General features: G+C 35.7%; 1 long non-coding RNA gene across 1 annotated transcript; it reads left to right on the top strand.

Moving 5' to 3' along the window:
- Positions 1–723: 723 nt before the first annotated feature.
- LOC114364338 (uncharacterized) lies at positions 724–19,172 on the top strand. The gene is made up of 2 exons (XR_003656841.1): positions 724–953; positions 18,755–19,172. It is a non-coding gene; the product is annotated as an uncharacterized LOC114364338 (long non-coding RNA).
- The last annotated feature ends 512 nt before the right edge of the window (positions 19,173–19,684 follow it).

The raw sequence follows: 19,684 nt of genomic DNA, 5'->3' as shown, positions 1-19,684 counted from the left end.
TATATGATTTAGGCACAGTGGTGTATGTAATTCCAATCATCAATATTTATTTATAACATAATATTAACGACGTTGGAACGCGGGTATTTCAGTCCGAAACATTGCAAAGCTCCAGCGCTAAATGTATCGCTTGGAGCCTCATACTCCAATTGCCGTAGCACTTCAGCCGGAAATAGCACAGGTTATCATAACTCCAAAAATGTGAATCGAATCCAGAGACGCACTCGGCCGTGTAGAAAAATCCGCTGGAGAATTCCAGAGCGCACATTGTTTCCCAAAATTTTCAATGCTTGTGAATTTTTAATATCAAGTACCTACTGCTTCTTCTCGGCTTTTTATTCACCAATACCACCNTTCATCATAATATAAAAATAAACCAAGTAAATGCCTATTTAGGTTGAAACTACCATATTATGAATTTAATCAATCTCCTTCTATCTCTCATAGTGAATCCAATTATAGGAGTTTAAGCAGTAATATTTATTTTGTCTCTACAATAGTTTTTGAGAGTAGCAGATCCAGATGTTCGCAGGCAGACAAACATAAAACTAAATTAGTGACATCGAACTTTAGCTTCCGTTATTTTAACCCCGCATTTTTCTGAAGAAACGTAAAAATAAAATCTTACACATCATAGACGAGCCCACTCATTTCAGAGTCTTGGCAATAATAGGAAAATTGTAAATAACCGAAAACGTACTGCCACCCGAGAGTCGCGCAACAATTAATCACGGGCGTCACGAACTGAGGAACTTCACGGTGATTCGGGAGTTTTCGGGACAGTGTATATCAAGCTTTGTTATCCTCGCCCGTCTCAGTTGCTACTCGGTTGTGAACACGCGTCGGCGACTGCTCCAAGATGACTTCGGAAGGCACTAACCTGGTGGCCACCTACTGCATCCTACTGCTCCTGCTGGTCTCACTGTGGTTGCTGTATTCAGCATTTTAGAAATGTGAGTTTATTTTTGATTTATGATGTTCTTTCATCTGGAAAATTGAAATTGAATATTTATGATTCAAAAATGCAAAAGTTTTAAAAAGTCATGCAAATATTTCCGTTCCAACCGGCACTGCGTAGAGCGGCGGATTTACGAGCATCCTCCTACGAGAGATCAAAATAATTTTGTCTCTAGAAACTGTGATTATTGTCTTTGTCGGGTCGTTTCCGAAATTATATTTTGCTTTGACGATATGACATAAAGACTCGTATAATTTATTTAGAAAATAGATACGTTAACATACCGATATGTTTAATCACCATGGCTTCGTGGATTTCTAGTTTTATTTGTGATCAAGGTGACTTGATTGACCGGTCACTCTGGAAGTCTAGGATCTATGTTTAGCAGAAGACGTCCTACGGGCTGACAACAGTTTAATGATGATGATGATTACCACTTGTAGTTTAATGTTCTTTACCCAAAGATTACAACGGGTCCCTATAGCAAAGCCTCTACTATGCGTCCGTCTTCTAATATAGGTAATGCAGCAACAGTATCATGAAGCATGGAATTAATTTATGGATCAATAATCAAGAAGCTTGTTTAAATTTTACTAATTGCGATCTCGTAAGCTTCGATCTTGTACGGAATCCTTCGTGTGTGTCTGACTTGAGAATTATTTTATGTAGGCCACACAAAATAACAATCACATTGGAACAGCACAGCAGGTAACACCCAATGTTCTATCAAACCTTTCGTTTGCCATTTCGGTTCAAATCCAATTCTGAATTTCCTTATTAGCATCACATTCACCTGCATTTTTCAAAACCTGGAATTCCAATAAAATTCTCAAGCAAAATTCCAGGCAAGTTCTCCAGTGAGTAGGTCCCTGTGCGCTGACGCAAGCGTTCTGTTCGGCGCGGGATCCTCCGCCATCAGTCCTGCGCGCCGCCGCCATGCCGATCAACGCGGAGACCGTCAACCTGGCCGCCACGTACATGATCCTCGTGATCCTGCTGTTTTTCCTATGGTTACTGTACTCGGCAGTCTTCTGATTGTAAGTTCGATGTTGTGGCTTGTTTAGGCTCCCATTTAGGGCGGGATTTTCTTCTGCTTTATGTCTTCTCAATGCTGCTCAATATGAATATTCAGGAGCATTGCATTGTGATTGAAGTTCAAAAGTCACCTACTCTTCAATCCTTATCGTAGATATCCTATAGAAATAAGCTCTTCATTCTATTGTAGAAACTTAGGTTGTGTCTTTAAACACATTCGCCCATAGATGTACAACCGTAGACTTTTAATCAAAGAGCTTCTTTGATTACAATAGGTGGGTTATGTAGGCAGCAGCCTACATCGCAGCAGTGTTTAAAATTGTATAAAGAACTACTTATCTCAAAGTGGATATCGACACTTTTCTAGGAAGGCAAACATGATAAAGAAAAAGACCATGAACAATGAACATGATTCAAACTTTTTTAAAAAGCTGGCCTAAAGGTTAGACCAGACCAACGCGTGCAGCCGGCGTGCACGATGACGATGGCGATGGCGACCAGACAGCGTGTATGAATTTGTAGCGATGTGTTCACATCAACGCGTCCTGTCATTGGTCGCGGCGATCTATGCAGCGTCTGCACGCAGCGATCAGCGATCATCGTGACATTCGTCACTGTGACGTTTCTGTTTTTTAAAATCGATGTAATAAATAGTAAGTAGGATCTGTTAAAAAGTTTTNTCCCACAAGGATACTGTACGAGCAAGTCAGCATCGACCGCGACCTACAACATGCTAGCCGACTGGCCCATGAACCCTGAACGAACGTGTACCGTAGGCACTCTACACCGACGGCACATTGGACTGGACACATTGAATTGTGTACATTATGTAAATCTTGTATATAGCAATAGCATAACAGTAATAAACCAGATATCAGCCGTCCGCGTTGTGTTTCATTTCCCCCCACTGAGGCCAAGAAAGCCTTAGTGCAGTCCTCCTTCCTATCAAACCTTTCTTTAAATTTAATTAAAAGGTATTGTTAGGGCTCTAGGGACTACAAACGAAGCCAGAAATATAGCTTGGTTATGAGTAACCAATACCTACTACCTATACCGCATGTAATCCTGTCTCATTAATATATGGCCGCCTGAATAAACTTGAGTGAAAAAGTGTTTCCACTGTCTCAATTGCATCAAAAGCTAGCTTCAAACAAATCATTTAATTCAGTTTCCATTTTGCCGAATAGGCGTGATTGACAATAAGCGAAAGTGACAATATGCGTGACAGTTGTGGTGACAGTGACAATCTGCACGCGCAGTGATCGCCATCGCGGTCGCGGCAGTGTGAAACAACTTTTGCACGCGCAGTGGTCGCCATCGCCATCGCCATCGCTGCACGCGTTGGTTTGTCCGAACCTTTTAACTAACTCAATGATGAACTTCTTGATTTTGTGAACGTTTTTTTTTTCAACGCACACGTGCATTTTCTTTCCTTCTCTGCCCAAATATTCATAAGAAGGATGCTGAAAAAGCTGAAAAAGCACATGAATTGTAAACTACTTAATACAATTTTTAAATCTAACACCTGTGATTCTTCTTCTTCGTGTATCATGGTTTAGAGCAATTCTGTAACAATAATTATTTTTCTAAATAACTATTTAAACATTTAAACAAATGAAGGGCATTTAAATAGTGTCAAACTTAATGATTGGCAATAATTGTCGTCTAACTTATACCTCAATCAGCTCAATAGATACGAGGCACCGATATGTAATGAGTCATTTCGGAGATAGGTCTTATTCTTTTCGCGATTGTTCAATTCATTTCATAATAAATAATCGTCCCATTGATAAAACAATGACATTAATTAATGCAAAATTACGGATGACATGGCACGATAGTAAATGTAACGGGCAAGATAAATCAGTAATTTTAGCAAATCTAGTTGATTGATGTGAAAACTTCGGGCCAAAATACTGAAAAAATAATGCCAAGTAGTGCTGGAAATGTTTTCCAATCAAGTTAATTCCTGAATTGTATGGGAAATTAATCCATTCACCATAATTTAACACCAAAACAAGTTCAGTTAGGTAGGATCGATGAGACTTTTGAAAGTTTTTCACACATTTAGAAACAAAATAAAACTTCATTCGGAATCCTCAACCACAGAGGAACACAGACTTGGATAAGATTGTGGTAGCTAGCCAGCTCGCTTCCACCTTCGGCTTGATCGTCACTTACCTGTATCTCACCTGGTCTGGCCAAGAGCCTCGTTGTGGATAAAAAAATAAAAATAAAACTTAAACTTTGAAAATGAAATTACGGAATCAAGCTGTGTCTCACAGTATGATCACCATAAATGTTGGGAACTTAGTTGATGTAGACCCCAAAAATCACAACCCAAAGGCAGTTCGCGACCACAGTAAACTTTTAGGGATTTCTAAATCATGCACCAATAGGTAATTAGACTTTTACAAAAACACTTCAATACGTCACTCGGACATAAACGGCATCGCGATGACACCTGTCATGGTAACGACAAGCTATTAACGCGCTCATATTTATAAACCGAATCATGGAAGGCGTGGCGTGCGTAGGCGCCGCTCGGGTCCTCAGTCCGCTGGAGCCAGCTGTCCAGAGCGCGTGTTGACCAGCCGCCAGCCATGCCGAACCACGAGACCACCAACCTCATCGCCACCTACATGATCCTGGTCCTGCTGCTGGCCAGCCTCTGGTTGCTGTACTCGGGGTTGTTCTGAGGTGCTTAACATCGCATGTGTCTGAGTGACGTCTGTAATTAGTGACTTATGTGCATTTGTCGATGAGTGCTTTCATTTTCCAGTAGTTTCCTGCTGTGTATTAATGTTGCGCTATCATAAAAAAAAATAAAGCGTAATGTATGCTGATCGAATTTCATGAAAAAGGACTTTTCAAATCACTCTAATCTCACATAGATACACTAACAAGATCTCACCAAAATCTATTTTATAAAACAGTTAACAAGCCCGTTCTACGAATCGTAACGCCGTCTAATTGCGAAAAAATAATAAACACCTCCGCCAAAAACACTTATCAGATCGATGATATATTGAAGTAACGCTCTGCTGTTATGAGAGACAACACAGCATTCCGAAACGATCGGCCAACTAACTAAACTAGACACTTGTAGATAAACAGATGGTTTGAGAAAAACCAATTACCAATAGCTATTTGATTAATTGTAATCTTGTGCGCGCAATCAATTAAATAGCCAAAACTCGCAAATGCGAATTTTTTACTCGATTGGAACATTACATAGATTTAATTAAATGCGGTTTGCGGATGATTTACTTTCCATCTATTTTAAGAAAGATTTATAAATAGTGTGGATCCTAGATCTGGTAAAGAATGATCAAAATCGATGTAGCGTTTTAAATTCTCAAGAATTCTCATTTTTGTTAACGCTTAAAAAGAAACGTTTCGATTTATTACTTAGAGGAAGGACTCTACATTATCTTTTGAGAGGCATAAATTTTTCCCTAAAGTCAAAAACTAATTCTCATTTTCATCATTGACCTTTTAACAGTCGTTCTCTATTTTATTGCTAGAGAAGAAACACATCGTAGTTTTGGCTGATTTGCAATGGTGCATCTAAAATTAAACGAGCCATCACGTCGTATATCCAGTAACCTACTCATAATTTTCAAAATGACTAACGTGGGATCTAGTTGTAAATTAGGTTGTAAACCGTAAAGTAGGTACTCTAAACTCTAACTAACCGACTTATAAAGGCAAAACAAATGATTTCAGTGGTACTTTTACTAAAAAAGCGACGACTCATTTCTCCGTAAGATCTTCAAAGGTTTAATATTCTTGAATTTATTGTACTGAAAATCTCAACATTTTCACTTTATTTTTAACTTAATTTCGATGGATTTTAACTTCTAGAGGTAAATTCTAGATTTGTAAAAGATAGATAAAATCCTGAAACTCTAACTTGTTCAGTTATGAATAGTGCATAGAGTTTCATAATTCATAAGTTTAATGATACTTTATTGCTTTTTATTTTATTTTATTTGTTTAACAATTCTTTTGCTGCAATAATATTGGTAGTAAGCCAGAACCTTTCCTAACGAATGCAATGTTGTGTCTTTATGAAAAAGTCTCTACGACTCTTTTTAAATAAACAACGAACGCAATTTTTGAGTTGCGCATGTAAACTAGTGATGGTGATTACTACCAAATGCCTGTTTGTTCTCAAAACACACAAAAAACTTAGCATTCTTTTCTGCCAAGTCGGATGCAAGGAAAAGGGATGTGAGTTGTGACAACATTCCCCGCCCATGTCACCGTGCCAAACAATGTGTTTACTCGTATTGTAATGACGACGAAACAATAAGGTGTGCGCACTAAAGATCATTAGCCGTTACGATGACATTATCCTAGACTTATACACGCATGTTTGTGTCTATCTATGACTTTTATGTGTAATTTACACACCGGAGTACCGTCTCCATCATCGTTATCTATTATCTCGCTTTTGGCTCAAAACACGGACGGGTTTTGATCGCGGTAAATTTATTATTGGTGAATAAAACGGACATCGTCATTCATCGCGAATCGCGATGCAGTTACCTCATTAGTAGTTTCGAGAATATACCCCAAAAATAAACTAATTTGTCATGTTCTGAATCGCGGGAGCTGAAAACGCGACGACGATGTTTCAGGAAACAGCTTGTCAGATTGTAATGATGGCTGATGATAAAAGAAGATAAATAATTTCCCTCAGGAAAACAAGAGATAGGTGCCTACTTTTGCTACGAGAAAATAGTTTATAGCCCGTAACGTAATATGATTTTATTAGAATTTAGACACTCATGTAATAACTACTTTCTTCTTTTTAACTTAGGCTCTCTCTTATCTCGTAGTTGTACCGATACCAATCTAATGACAGTTCTCATTTACTTACTCCATTCGCGATTTTATTAGACTGTAATTAGTTTCAAAATAAATTGAAGAAGTAGTTGAAACGTTAACGTTGCTGCGTAGGATGTTCAACTCATCGTTATTTAATGCAATCATAAAGCGTAGTCGGAATGCACGAAACGTGAATCGTGATAGATTTTAAACAAAATAGTTTTCGAACCGAAAAGCTGATTTGAATGTCATCAAAGAATTTCGTATAAAGATATTTCGTGAATAGCTCCGTGACTAGCCGAGACATCAAGTTATCATTAACCGTATATCACAGGGACTTTATGAGCACTTCGGACGAGTGTAGGATTCAGCATTAACCTCCCACTCACTTGGGCACCTCCCAAGGGAGATGCAGAAAGAATTTTTAGTTCTAACTGACAATGATGCACGCTAAAAACACTCAAACGTCGCGCACGNATCGCTATCCATCTGTTAAAGAGGACACGCGAGATCATTATTTGGTTTTATAACCATAAAAATTGGTCTAATTGATCCCATAGGTGGGCCCAAAGTGAGGTATTTTTTCAAGTCACATTTATGGTATATGTTAATCATTTATTAAGAAATTAAATGTGTTTTTGTTTAAATCTATTTATTGGGCTTTCAAATAACACCAATATTGTTGGGGCACCATGATTGTGTCAGAAGAAAATCGTTAAAGTTCGCGTCGCGGAAGGTGCGGTTTATTTGGTGTTGAGTATATATGACCAACTCAATGTGGATATCATCACTTTTCTAGGAAGACAAAAATGATAAAGTAAATCAAAGAAAAAGCCAATGAACTTGATATGATTCGAACTTTTTTTAAAAGCTGGCCAAAGTAATTCAAAGACGAACTTCTTGATTTTGTGTGTCGCACGCACGTGCATTTTCCTTCTCTACCAAATATTCATATATGAACGATTCTGAAAAAGCACATGAATTGTAAATTAAAAACAATTAAATCTAACACCTGTGATTCTTTTTCTTCGTCTATCATGGGTTATAACAGCAACGGTGACAAATATTTTTCCAAATAAAACTTAATGACTGGAAATAATAAAATTGTCGTCTGACTTATTGCTCAATCAGCTCAATACGAGAGGCACCGAATCTTTTCGCTATTATTCAATTCATTTCATAATAAATGAATGTACAGTCACGGAATGAAAAGGTTCGTCAGTTTTCAAATTGATTCCTTCAACGAATCGCGAGCACATATTACCTTTTGAAACTATGTTANAGTATTTCTCTTCGACAAATACTTTAACACATTGTGAACCACTTTTCTTTCACGACTATAAAAAGATTTTAGCAATTTAATTCACAAAATCAATTGCGCACATTTAAAATAAAGTTTGTTTACACTTTGACAGCAATAGACTGACATGCAAGGTGACATGTCAATGAAGTTTTCAGTTACTGTTGCCATTAAAAGAAATTAAGAAAGAAAGAAGAAAGAAAGAAAGAAAAAATGTAAAAAATTAGTACCATTAGTTTTCCGCAACATGGCGAGGGTTTTTATGTTCCTGGTCAGGCTANTCATGTTTTCCGTAAATAATTTAAATAAGAATGCAATTTACGAGTTTGTTGTTTGATTATTATATATTACTCAATTAAAAATTTAAATTTAAAAAATTAACACTTATAATATGGCTGGCGGCATACATTTAGTATGAAATTCGGAAACATTGAATTTTCGCATAGATCCAGTTTATTCTTTGACCTATTTATTGTTATTGTTTTAAAGAGCTCATGAAGCACTTACAGGAACAGTAAACAGTTTCTCGATATCTTATATAATTAAAAATCAAGTGAAATCACTTATCGTTTCCACCCTGTACCTACCTATACTTTTAAAAATAAACTCATTTTATACGTTAATTTGTATAAGTATCTACAATACAAATACCTAACCAACTTAGTTGACGTTTTATAAAACTACTAGCTGACCCGGCGAACTTCGTACCGCCTTAGCGTAGAGATTTTCTTAATATTTTTTTCCGTAAGAACCATCCTTGGACTTCCACAAACATTTAAAAAAAAGAATTATCGAAATCGGTTCAGCCGTTCACACGTGATGCCGTGACAACGCGAAACGGGTTTCATTTTTATATATATAGATTTGTCTAAGTGTCATCGAGCGACCGCTGGTGGATTTGCCATTTACCTGACCTACCCCTTTATTACTAAACGTTTAATATCAGATGAATAGTTACGCACCAATTTCTTTCATTCAGTCGTCAGTAATTGAACTTTCGGAAAAACATGACGAAGCATTGTGTGACCATACAGACGCTATTCAACTTTTATTAGTAAGGAAGAGTATATTTTATGTTGGTAGAAACACAATAGCATAGACTAATGTTTTGACACCCTGTTAAAATTTTTATTAGTCATTTATTTTTTCCTGACCAAACAGATACCATAATAATATCTTTTATCTATTCTACCCATATTCTGTAAGTAAAATAATAAAAAGTTTGAAAAGAAAGAAATTACAAGTCCGATTTACCTAAACAAATAAATTAAAAATACTTGCGGATCAAAAGTACTCAATCATACTACAATTTACGAAAAAATCACGCGTGACGCATATACGTCAGTGGGCAGTCAACTGACATAGACCCGGCGTCTACGAGTGCCAAAGCACGACTGATTTATGCCATTTGATGCACCCGATTTTATAGTATTTTCAAATTAATTTTTCATTTGAAGATTGAAGATAGATATTTTTTCTTTTTCACACAATAATAGTACTATGTTTCTTCTTAAGTATAAAGTAGTTTATGTTGCCAAATGACTTTTAGATTATGAGATGTGACCTGTTTTCTTGCAGTAATTTTCTCGAATTTTGACTATCTTAGACATGATAAAAATGCATTTTAATGAATTAAACATCAAAATTTTCTCAATACACTTTCTTCTTCAGGGTATGCTTATTCTAATGAATACATTCTATCTTCTTACTTAGAAATAAATTTGTTGTAATATTAGTTCAAAGTTGTGCCTTCGCGAGTTACCTGGAAATCGGGCTTTCGAAATTCGCTGTTTTCGTAGGCAAAAATCCAATTTGAATGAGATTTTGTCAATAGACATTCCGTAAAAACGTATGATAATTACGATGATATAAGTCAAAAGAAGCTATAACAATAAATTATATGACTAAAATCATTTCGAAATCTGCCAAATTCTCGATTTCTGCATGAAAAATGTGACAACGCTCTTAACAATTCTTTTGCTGCAATAATATTGGTAGTAAGCCAGAACCTTTCCTAACGAATGCAATGTTGTGTCTTTATGAAAAAGTATCTACGACTCTTTTTAAATGAACAACGGACGCAATTTTTGAGTTGCGAATGTAAATTAGTGATGGTGATTACTACCAAATGCCTGTTTGTTCTCAAAACACACAAAAAACTTAGCATTCTTTTCTGCCAAGTCGGATGCAAGGAAAAGGGGTGTGAGTTGTGACAACATTCCCCGCCCATGTCACCGTGCCAAACAATATGTTTACTCGTATTGTAATGACGACGAAACAATAAGGTGTGCGCACTAAAGATCATTAGCCGTTACGATGACATTATCCTAGACTTATACACGCATGTTTGTGTCTATCTATGACTTTTATGTGTAATTTACACACCGGAGTACCGTCTCCATCATCGTTATCTACTATCTCGCTTTTGGCTCAAAACACGGGTTTTGATCGCGGTAAATTATTATTGGTGAATAAAACGGACATCGTCATTCATCGCGAATCGCGATGCAGTTACCTCATTAGTAGTTTCGAGAATATACCCCAAAAATAAACTAATTTGTCATGTTCTGAATCGCGGGAGCTGAAAACGCGACGACGATGTTTCAGGAAATAGCTTGTCAGATTGTAATGATGGCTGATGATAAAAGAAGATTAATTTTCCTCAGGAAAACAAGAAAACCGAAGATAGGTACTCTTACATGTTTTGCCACGAGAAAATAGTTTATAGCCCGTAACGTAATATGATTTTATTTGAATTTAGACACTCATGTACTTTCTTCTTTTTAACTTAGGCTCTCTCTTATCTCGTAGTTGTACCTGTTGAATGTAATTGATTTGAAGTGCAAAAATTAATTTACTGTTTATAAGGAACTCCGTGGATAGCTTCCATAGAGCATACTCTTCTTCTTTATGTTTTTATGACCGTCATCTTATTGTCAACTGATTCTATAGACGGGCGTAATAGCTTCTAGTGTTATACCTAATTGATGAAATATACCTAATTCAGTTTAAAAAGAAATATATTTTATTTACGCCCATATTTCAATAGGTTATGGGCCCAGATAAATACATTTATTTGGTAATAATAGTTTTTTCAAAATTAAACGTGTTCCAAATTCGTGTCAACGTGTGACAAATTGAAAAGAACAAAAACCAAACCAAGAAAAAATGGATGTTACTAAAATGAAACGAAATATAAAACCTTTTAATGGAGAAAAATATAGCGTATGGAAATTCAGAATACGTGCATTGTTGTGCGAGTTGGATGTGATTAAAGTGATTGATGAAGAACCGACAACACGATGCAGAGCGTGGGAGCAAAATAACCGAATTGCAAAAAGTGTGATAATTGAATATTTATCAGATTCCTATCTCGGTTTTGCCAAGGAAGACGCGACGGCAAAAGAAATTTTAGTAAGTTTGGATTCACTTTATGAGCGTAAAAGTGTTGCCACGCAATTGGCATTAAGGAAAAAGCTGTTGTCTTTAAAATTACAAGGTGATATACCGTTAATCAAACATTTTGCGACTTTTGACGATTTTATTACGGAGCTTCATGCTGCCGGAGCTAAACTGGAAGAGACTGATAAAGTAGCTCATTTACTACTTACACTACCCACAAATTACGATGGTGTCATTACGGCGATAGAAACTTTGACTGATGATAATTTAACCCTGGCATTCGTAAAGACCAGACTGCTAGATCATGAAGTAAAGTTAAGAAATGAGAGCTGTGACACAAGTATGAAGGTAATGCAAGTAGAGAATAGAAATGAAAACGTAAAGAAAGGAAGATTTGATAGTTCAAGACCAGGACAGAGCTACTATCAAAAGAACAATAATTACTATTCTAATCAGAAAAATTACAAATCCAAAAACAAGTCTTTTATAAAATGTCATCACTGTGGGCGAAAAGGACATGTCAAGAATGACTGTTTTTATTTTAAAAGAAATAAGCAGCAACAGAATTCAAACAAGACGTTGAAAACAATTCAACTGTCAAATATTGACACAGGATTTGCTTTTATGACAGGAGAATATGAAGGAAATGATGATAATAATAAAATAACATTCATATTAGATTCTGGAGCATCGGACCATATTACAAACAGGGAAGATTTGTTTTTTTCAAGTTCCTTTATAATTCCTCCACTTAAAATTTCAGTTGCTAAGCAAGGCGAATTTATTACAGCTACCAAAAGAGGAACAATGAAGGTGATCAGCGACATGGGCGTTCATGGAGTTCTGGAAGATGTACTTTTCAGTCATGAGGTCCCGTACAATTTGCTCTCTGTCTCGAAGATGCAGAAAGCTGGATTGACTATCACATTCGATCAGCAAGGAGCCAAAATTTGTAAAGAAGGTAACATTTTAATGCGAGGTAAGAATGTAAACAATTTAGTAATTATTGATTTTACATCAATTAAGAATCCAAATCGCACTGTTTCCCAAGTATGCAGTACTAATAAAGATAGCTATGATTTATGGCATCAACGTTTAGGTCATATAAGTAAAAATAAATTTCAGGAATTAAAAACTTATAAAATGTTTGAAGACTCTAATCATATCGAGTCAGTTGTTCCGACTGATGACTTATGCGAAGCATGCTTGAATGGGAAACAGGCGCGATTGCCGTTTAATCAAGTTAAAGATAAAAGTCACATAAAACGACCGCTATATGTAGTTCATTCTGATGTTTGCGGACCTATCACTCCCCCGAGTATTGATAATAAAAATTATTTTGTGTTATTTGTGGATCAATATACGCATTATTGTGTAACTTATCTGATCACATACAAGTCTGACGTTTTTAAAGTTTTCAAAGACTATGTCGCAAAATCTGAGGCTAAATTTGGTTCTAAATTAGTTACGTTATATTGCGATAACGGAGGCGAATATCTATCCTCTGAGATGAAAAGCTATTGTGTAGAAAAAGGGATAACTTATCATTTGACTGTTCCTAGAACTCCACAGCAAAATGGTGTTTCAGAAAGAATGGTTAGAACAATAACCGAAAAAGCTCGTTCTATGTTAAGCGGTGCTAAATTAAATAAGGTGTTCTGGGGTGACGCTGTTTTAACTGCTGTGTATTTAATAAATTTGACCCCATCTAAAGCTTTGAAGGACTGTCAAACACCATTTCAAATGTGGCATAACAGGAAACCGCAAATAAAATATTTAAAAGTATTTGGCTCAACGGTTTACGTACATAATAAAACCGGTAAAGCTAAGTTCGATGACAAATCATGGAAAGGTATATTGTTAGGCTATGAACCAAATGGTTACAGAGTTTGGAATGCAGAATGTGAAAAATATGTCACTGTCCGAGATGTTGTAGTAGATGAGACAAATTTTCTGAATTCCAGACCTACTTTGAAACTGGAAGGGGAATGCTCCCGTGGCAAAGCTGATGATAATGACCGTGTGTCGAAATCAGTATCCACAAAGTCTCAGTCTAAATCAGATGTATCGAAATCTGATGGTCATGAATGCCCTAGTAAAAGGCGCAAAGATGATAATGACATAAATTCACAGGAAGCATCTGCCTTACCTGACAGTAGGGTTAAAAAATATAATGAAAACATTAGTGATGATATTGAACTTAGGAGGAGTGAAAGGCTTAAAGGTCGTACCCCTATTTCGTATAATGAAAGTGACAATGACTGTTTATTGTGTGCTCAGTCATTTTTATGTAAAGTGCCAACATCTTACGACGAGATTAAAACGCGCGATGACAGATCCAATTGGGAAGCCGCGATAAAAGATGAATTAGATTCTCTTGCTGAAAACAATACTTGGACTTTAGTACCAAGACCTGAAAATAAAAATATTGTTGATTGTAAATGGATTTTTACAATAAAATGCGATGAATTTGGAAAACCTATTCGATATAAAGCTAGGCTTGTTGCTAGAGGGTTTAGTCAAGAGTATCTTACAGATTACAATGAGACTTTTGCACCTGTTGCAAGAATAGCCAGTTTTAGATTTTTAATTAGTTTTGCTAATCAGTTCAATTTATTAATTCATCATATGGATGTTAAAACTGCATTTCTAAATGGTATTCTAAAAGAAGAAATTTTCATGAAAGTTCCGGAAGGGGTAATTAGTAAGCAACATGAAGTTTGCAAACTAAACAAAGCGTTATACGGACTAAAACAGGCAGCTAGGTGCTGGTTCGAAGTTTTTGAGCAATCACTTAAAGAAAACGGTTTTCAAAATTCATCTGTTGATAGATGTATATGTTACTGTAAAAGCTCGAACTACGGTTATTCTTAAGATTTAAGTGTAAGTCTTAGGATTTACCGACATGAGTTGGTAAATGTAAGTATTTCTGAAAATACAACGATTTTTTCGAGCTTTTACCATTCGAATTCAGTATATGCTAGGTTTTACCTCTGTCAGCTGGTAGATGTTGGTTTTAGGAATAAAACAACTACTAACTAACTTAAATCAACTATTAGACAAAACAGGTACATAGTATTATAAAGGTATCATATGATAGTAATAAGTACAAACTAATACCAACTTATTTAAATTATTTGCAATCATTTCTTTTTCTTGTGTTTTGGTGTTCACATTTTTACTGTTTCCTTTTTTTATTCCTTCTGACTCATTACCAACAATGCTGTTTTCGTAAAAGTTTACCTACAGAACTTTTAATTAGTAAGATTATAACAAAAATGATAATACTATGGAGTCCATGGTATTATCATTTTTGTTATTTCGTCCATGAATGAAAAAAATCTGAATTATAATAACCCAGCATCTAGGACACTGAAATTTTGTACTGCATGCATCCTACTAATATTATAAACGCGAAAATTTGTGTGGATGTTTGTTACTTTTTCAAGCAAAAACTACTTAACTGATTTTGATGAAACTTTACAGTATTATTGTTTATAACCCAGAATAACTTATAGGCTATAATAATTTATGGCGATCTGTGACAAATTAAACACGCGGGTGAAGCCGCGGGCAAAAGCTAGTATTTTATAAAAAAATTAAATGATTTTAAGTTGCTAAAGAAAAAACAAGGCAGTGACATCATGGTTTGTTTAATTGTATTGAAATGAAAAGTGATGCCGTGGTCTTTCTTTTTAGTTCTTAAATTGTTCTTACATTACCATCAGGTGAGATACAGGCCAAGAGCTTCCTCGTTGTGGATAAAAAAAAATAACAATACAAAAAGGCTGCGCTCGTGTAATGCGTAGATAAGACCGATTGTTACCTGTCAAAAATGCTTGTTTTGTTTTTCAACATTTACCGTGCCATTAATGTAAATACTAAGATTTACCAACGAAATGGTTGTAAGAGTTCGAATCGCAAACCTTTTGGGACATTTACCATTAGGAATTGGTAGATCTTAGGTTTTACTGGAATATCTTAGGATTTACTGCAATTCGAGCTTTTACAGTAACATATATACATTTTAAATAAAGGTGATATAAATAAAAATATATATGTGGTGCTTTATGTAGATGACTTAGCCATCTGTTGCGCAGATATTCTAACAATGAACAATTTTAAAAACTATTTGAGTAGCAAATTTAAAATGACAGATTTGAATGAAATTAAGTTATTTCTTGGTATTAAAGTTACTAGGGATACTGACAAAATAACACTGGATCAAAGTGTTTATATAAATAAAGTTCTAAATAAATTTAATATGCAGGATTGTAATCCAGTCAGTACACCTCTTGAAAGTAAACTAAATTATCAAGCTTTGAATTCAGACGAGAAATGTAATGCACCATGCCGAAATGTTATAGGATGTTTGATGTACATAATGATTTGCACTCGGCCAGATTTAAGTACAAGTGTCAACATATTAAGCAGGTACACAAACAAGAATAACAAAGAGTTATGGCAATGTTTAAAGCGAGTTCTTAGGTACTTAAAAGGAACGGTTGATTTGAAACTAACCTACAAACGGTGTAAATATGCAAATATTTTGTGTGGATATGTAGACTCTGATTGGGGTGGTAGTGATACGAATGACAGACGAAGCACTACAGGATATTTATTTAAACTGTTCGATCAGTGTACAATAACTTGGTGTACAAAGAGGCAATCATCTGTGGCGGCCTCATCTACAGAAGCCGAATACATGGCACTGTATGAAGGTGTTCGTGAAGCACTATGGCTGAAGTCTCTTTCTCAAAGCATTGATATAAATATTGCAAACCCCATAGTAATTTTTGAAGACAATAATGGCTGCATTAGCATTGCCAATAACCCTACTAATCACAAAAGGACAAAGCATATAGACATAAAATACCATTTTTCAAGGGAACAAATAGAGAATAATATAATTAAATTGGTGTATGTTCCTACAGGTCAGCAGCTGGCGGATGTGCTGACGAAACCGTTGCCAGCTGTCAGCTTTAAAATTTTAAGAAGTGAAATTGGTTTGGAGTAGACATTTAATATTTTATTTAATTTTATTTATTGTTTCAATTTTTGTTTTGTTGATACTTTGTTAGTTGATACATGAGTTAGTTATTTAATGAAGTGGTCTGATTAGGTTTTTCTGGGTTTTCCCTAATCCTCAGCAACAAATGTTGGACCATGATTGTGTAATTTCTCCCAGAATACACTACGAAGTTTATTACGTTCCGTTTAGTAATTAACATATTTATTTATCAAATGTACATGATATATTGTAAATGAATGTATGCTATAGTTACCAGATAAAGGTAAGAATTAATTTTTGAGGGGGCGTGTTGAATGTAATTGATTTGAAGTGCAAAAATTAATTTACTGTTTATAAGGAACTCCGTGGATAGCTTCCATAGAGCATACTCTTCTTCTTTATGTTTTTATGACCGTCATCTTATTGTCAACTGATTCTATAGACGGGCGTAATAGCTTCTAGTGTTATACCTAATTGATGAAATATACCTAATTCAGTTTAAAAAGAAATATATTTTATTTACGCCCATATTTCAATAGTACCAATACCAATCCAATGACAGTCTCATTTACTCCATTCGCGATTTTATTAGACTGTAATTAGTTACAAAATAAATTGAAGAAGTAGTTGAAACGTTAACGTTGCTGCGTAGGATGTTCAACTCATCGTTATTTAATGCAATCATAAAGCGTAGTCGGAATGCACGAAACGTGAATTGTGATAGATTTTAAACAAAATAGTTTTCGAACCGAAAAGCTGATTTGAATGTCATCAAAGAATTTCGTATAAAGATATTTCGTGAATAGCTCCGTGACTAGCCGAGACATCAAGTTATCATTAACCGTATATCACAGGGACTTTATGAGCACTTCGGACGAGTGTAGGAGTCAGCATTAACCTCCCACTCACTTGGGCACCTCCCAAGGGAGATGCAGAAAGAATTTTTAGTTCTAACTGACAATGATGCACGCTAAAAACACTCAAACGTCGCGCACACATCAATTTCGGAGACTAATTCCGACTGCGAGAAAAAAATTGACGGTGACAGCTCAAATAAATCATTCGAGAGATTTCGACGTGGCGGATAGGTGTGAAAATACTGGCTGAAAAAAACAAATAAACTTGTTTCATTATTTTTGAAACGCCTCGGTGTCAAATGGCACGTAGACGCCCGAAACATTCAGGTCTACGCCTACCGCGGAATGTGCTTATTTACAGGTGTCGTAAAAAGTCTCTTTGATATCGAGAATAGCAAAGTTTTATGGCGAACCTTGGCGAAAAGTGTTTGATTTAGTAGCAAATAAAATCTGTAATTACCGTTCTTAGATTCTTTGCTTCAAACGCTCAAAATCAAAAAGGAATTTTGGAATCCTTAGCAAATGTTGACGAGATTGAATAATTAAACTGAAATTCAGTTGATTTAAAGAATGTAATATTTTCTCAAGTTTGGTCAACTTGCTCATAACCCGCTCGATGTCTGGAAAATATTGGAAGCTGCGTAGTGCGTAGGTACATTTGATTAAGAATAGAGTTGGCATTGATCATTGTATGCAACATCGCGTTTTATTTCTTGATGTTATCTCATGATGGCATTAATCATAAACTGAAAGCTTCTATTTCCAATGGAGCAAAGCGTCATATTCCGTTGTCCGCGATGCCCGGACTCTGCGGTCGCTGCGGCCACGGACGCGTAAATAACGATTATTGCGACAACTTCGCATCATAAACATTTTTCTATGTTATTTTCATGTTCACACAAATATAAATTAGCCAGGAATCCAAATTGACGTCAAATATCGTGATGTTTCCGGATTTTATGCCGCTGTAAATAGTTGGCGGTGTCGTTTTATTATTTTTGTGAGATTGTCGGTTTAATAATTTCAAAAGTCCCATTTTAAAGGTTTTATTTAGAGCAAATAAATATATCCTCGTGACTCGTTAAATTTTGTTTTTCTTATCTTATTTATAGTGGAAAGTCCGTAACTTCTAATTAACTCGAGAACATTTCTACAAAACGCTGCGCGACACCAAGCCTGTTTCTAAAATAATAAAATTCGTACAAAACTCCAGCTGTTTACGACTTTGTCAATGTCGATTTCTCTAACGAGTATTAAATACATTGTGTACAGGCACAGAATAGAGTGCAATACCTATTTCTAGTAGGATCTGACTATAGGATCTGATTAGTAATATAAATTGTTTCTTGTTACAGAATCGACGGGAGAGTCCACCTACCATGTGATCCAGGAGGCGGCCAGATGAAATGCCACAAAAAACATTAAATTAAGAAACCGTAACCTTAGTAACTAAGTTAGTGATAAGTAAGCCATGTAATATACCCACGCATTTAAGTATACTAAGAACCACAATCCTCGTCATGCTGAAGACCTGCGAGCGACTTTTAGACATCAACATCATACGCCAAATTTTAACTATTCAGTGCTGGGCATTCCAATTTAATTAAACTCTTAACTAAAAATGTAAGTGAAAGACAACTAAATAGAATGTCGTATCTAATACCAACGAGGTTGACCATTGGCAATATTTTGCTGTTTGGTGCTGATCATCTCTATTAAGAATTTATCGTTGTTAAGATTATTAAGCGTTTTTAATAAAGTTTTTTAGAAGACTGCTGTTACATTCATTTTAACAATGAGTCAAGTAAATTTACTAATAGTCGTTAAAATGAGAAAACACCTTATTTACAAACAAATGGTATTTAAAGCGCCGACGCAATTAAAACAAACGAATTAAAAAACAACACACAAATAATATGTGCGAGGAAACAAAAATAGAAGTTGGGCCGGAGTCAAAAAGTGAGCAAAACAATCGGATTTGAAAGAAATGTTGACGACTTTCAATTAGGAGTATTTGGCACACGACCATTGATGCATCGGGCGCGATGCTCGATTTAAGAAAATCGTGAGATATGAATAGCGGGCGTGTTAAATCCGTCGCGGTTACTGGAGTAGGATACTTGGAATACTTGTAGCCTGGCAGGAGGCCAGGAGCGGTATATTGATGAATGCACGGCAGATAACCCCATCTGTGAATGAGCTGTTCTAGGGCGGTGACGCATGAGGCGTTTGAGATTAATGTACTACAAGGTGTTGGATTAACTTTTGCTCTAGACAATTTTAGC

This window comes from Ostrinia furnacalis, unplaced genomic scaffold, assembly GCF_004193835.3.
Source record: "Ostrinia furnacalis isolate ACB-3 unplaced genomic scaffold, ASM419383v2 OfSCF7378, whole genome shotgun sequence".
Lineage (NCBI taxonomy): Eukaryota > Metazoa > Arthropoda > Insecta > Lepidoptera > Crambidae > Ostrinia > Ostrinia furnacalis.
Note: the sequence above shows the minus strand (reverse complement) of the source record. Positions and strands in the feature narration are given on the sequence as shown.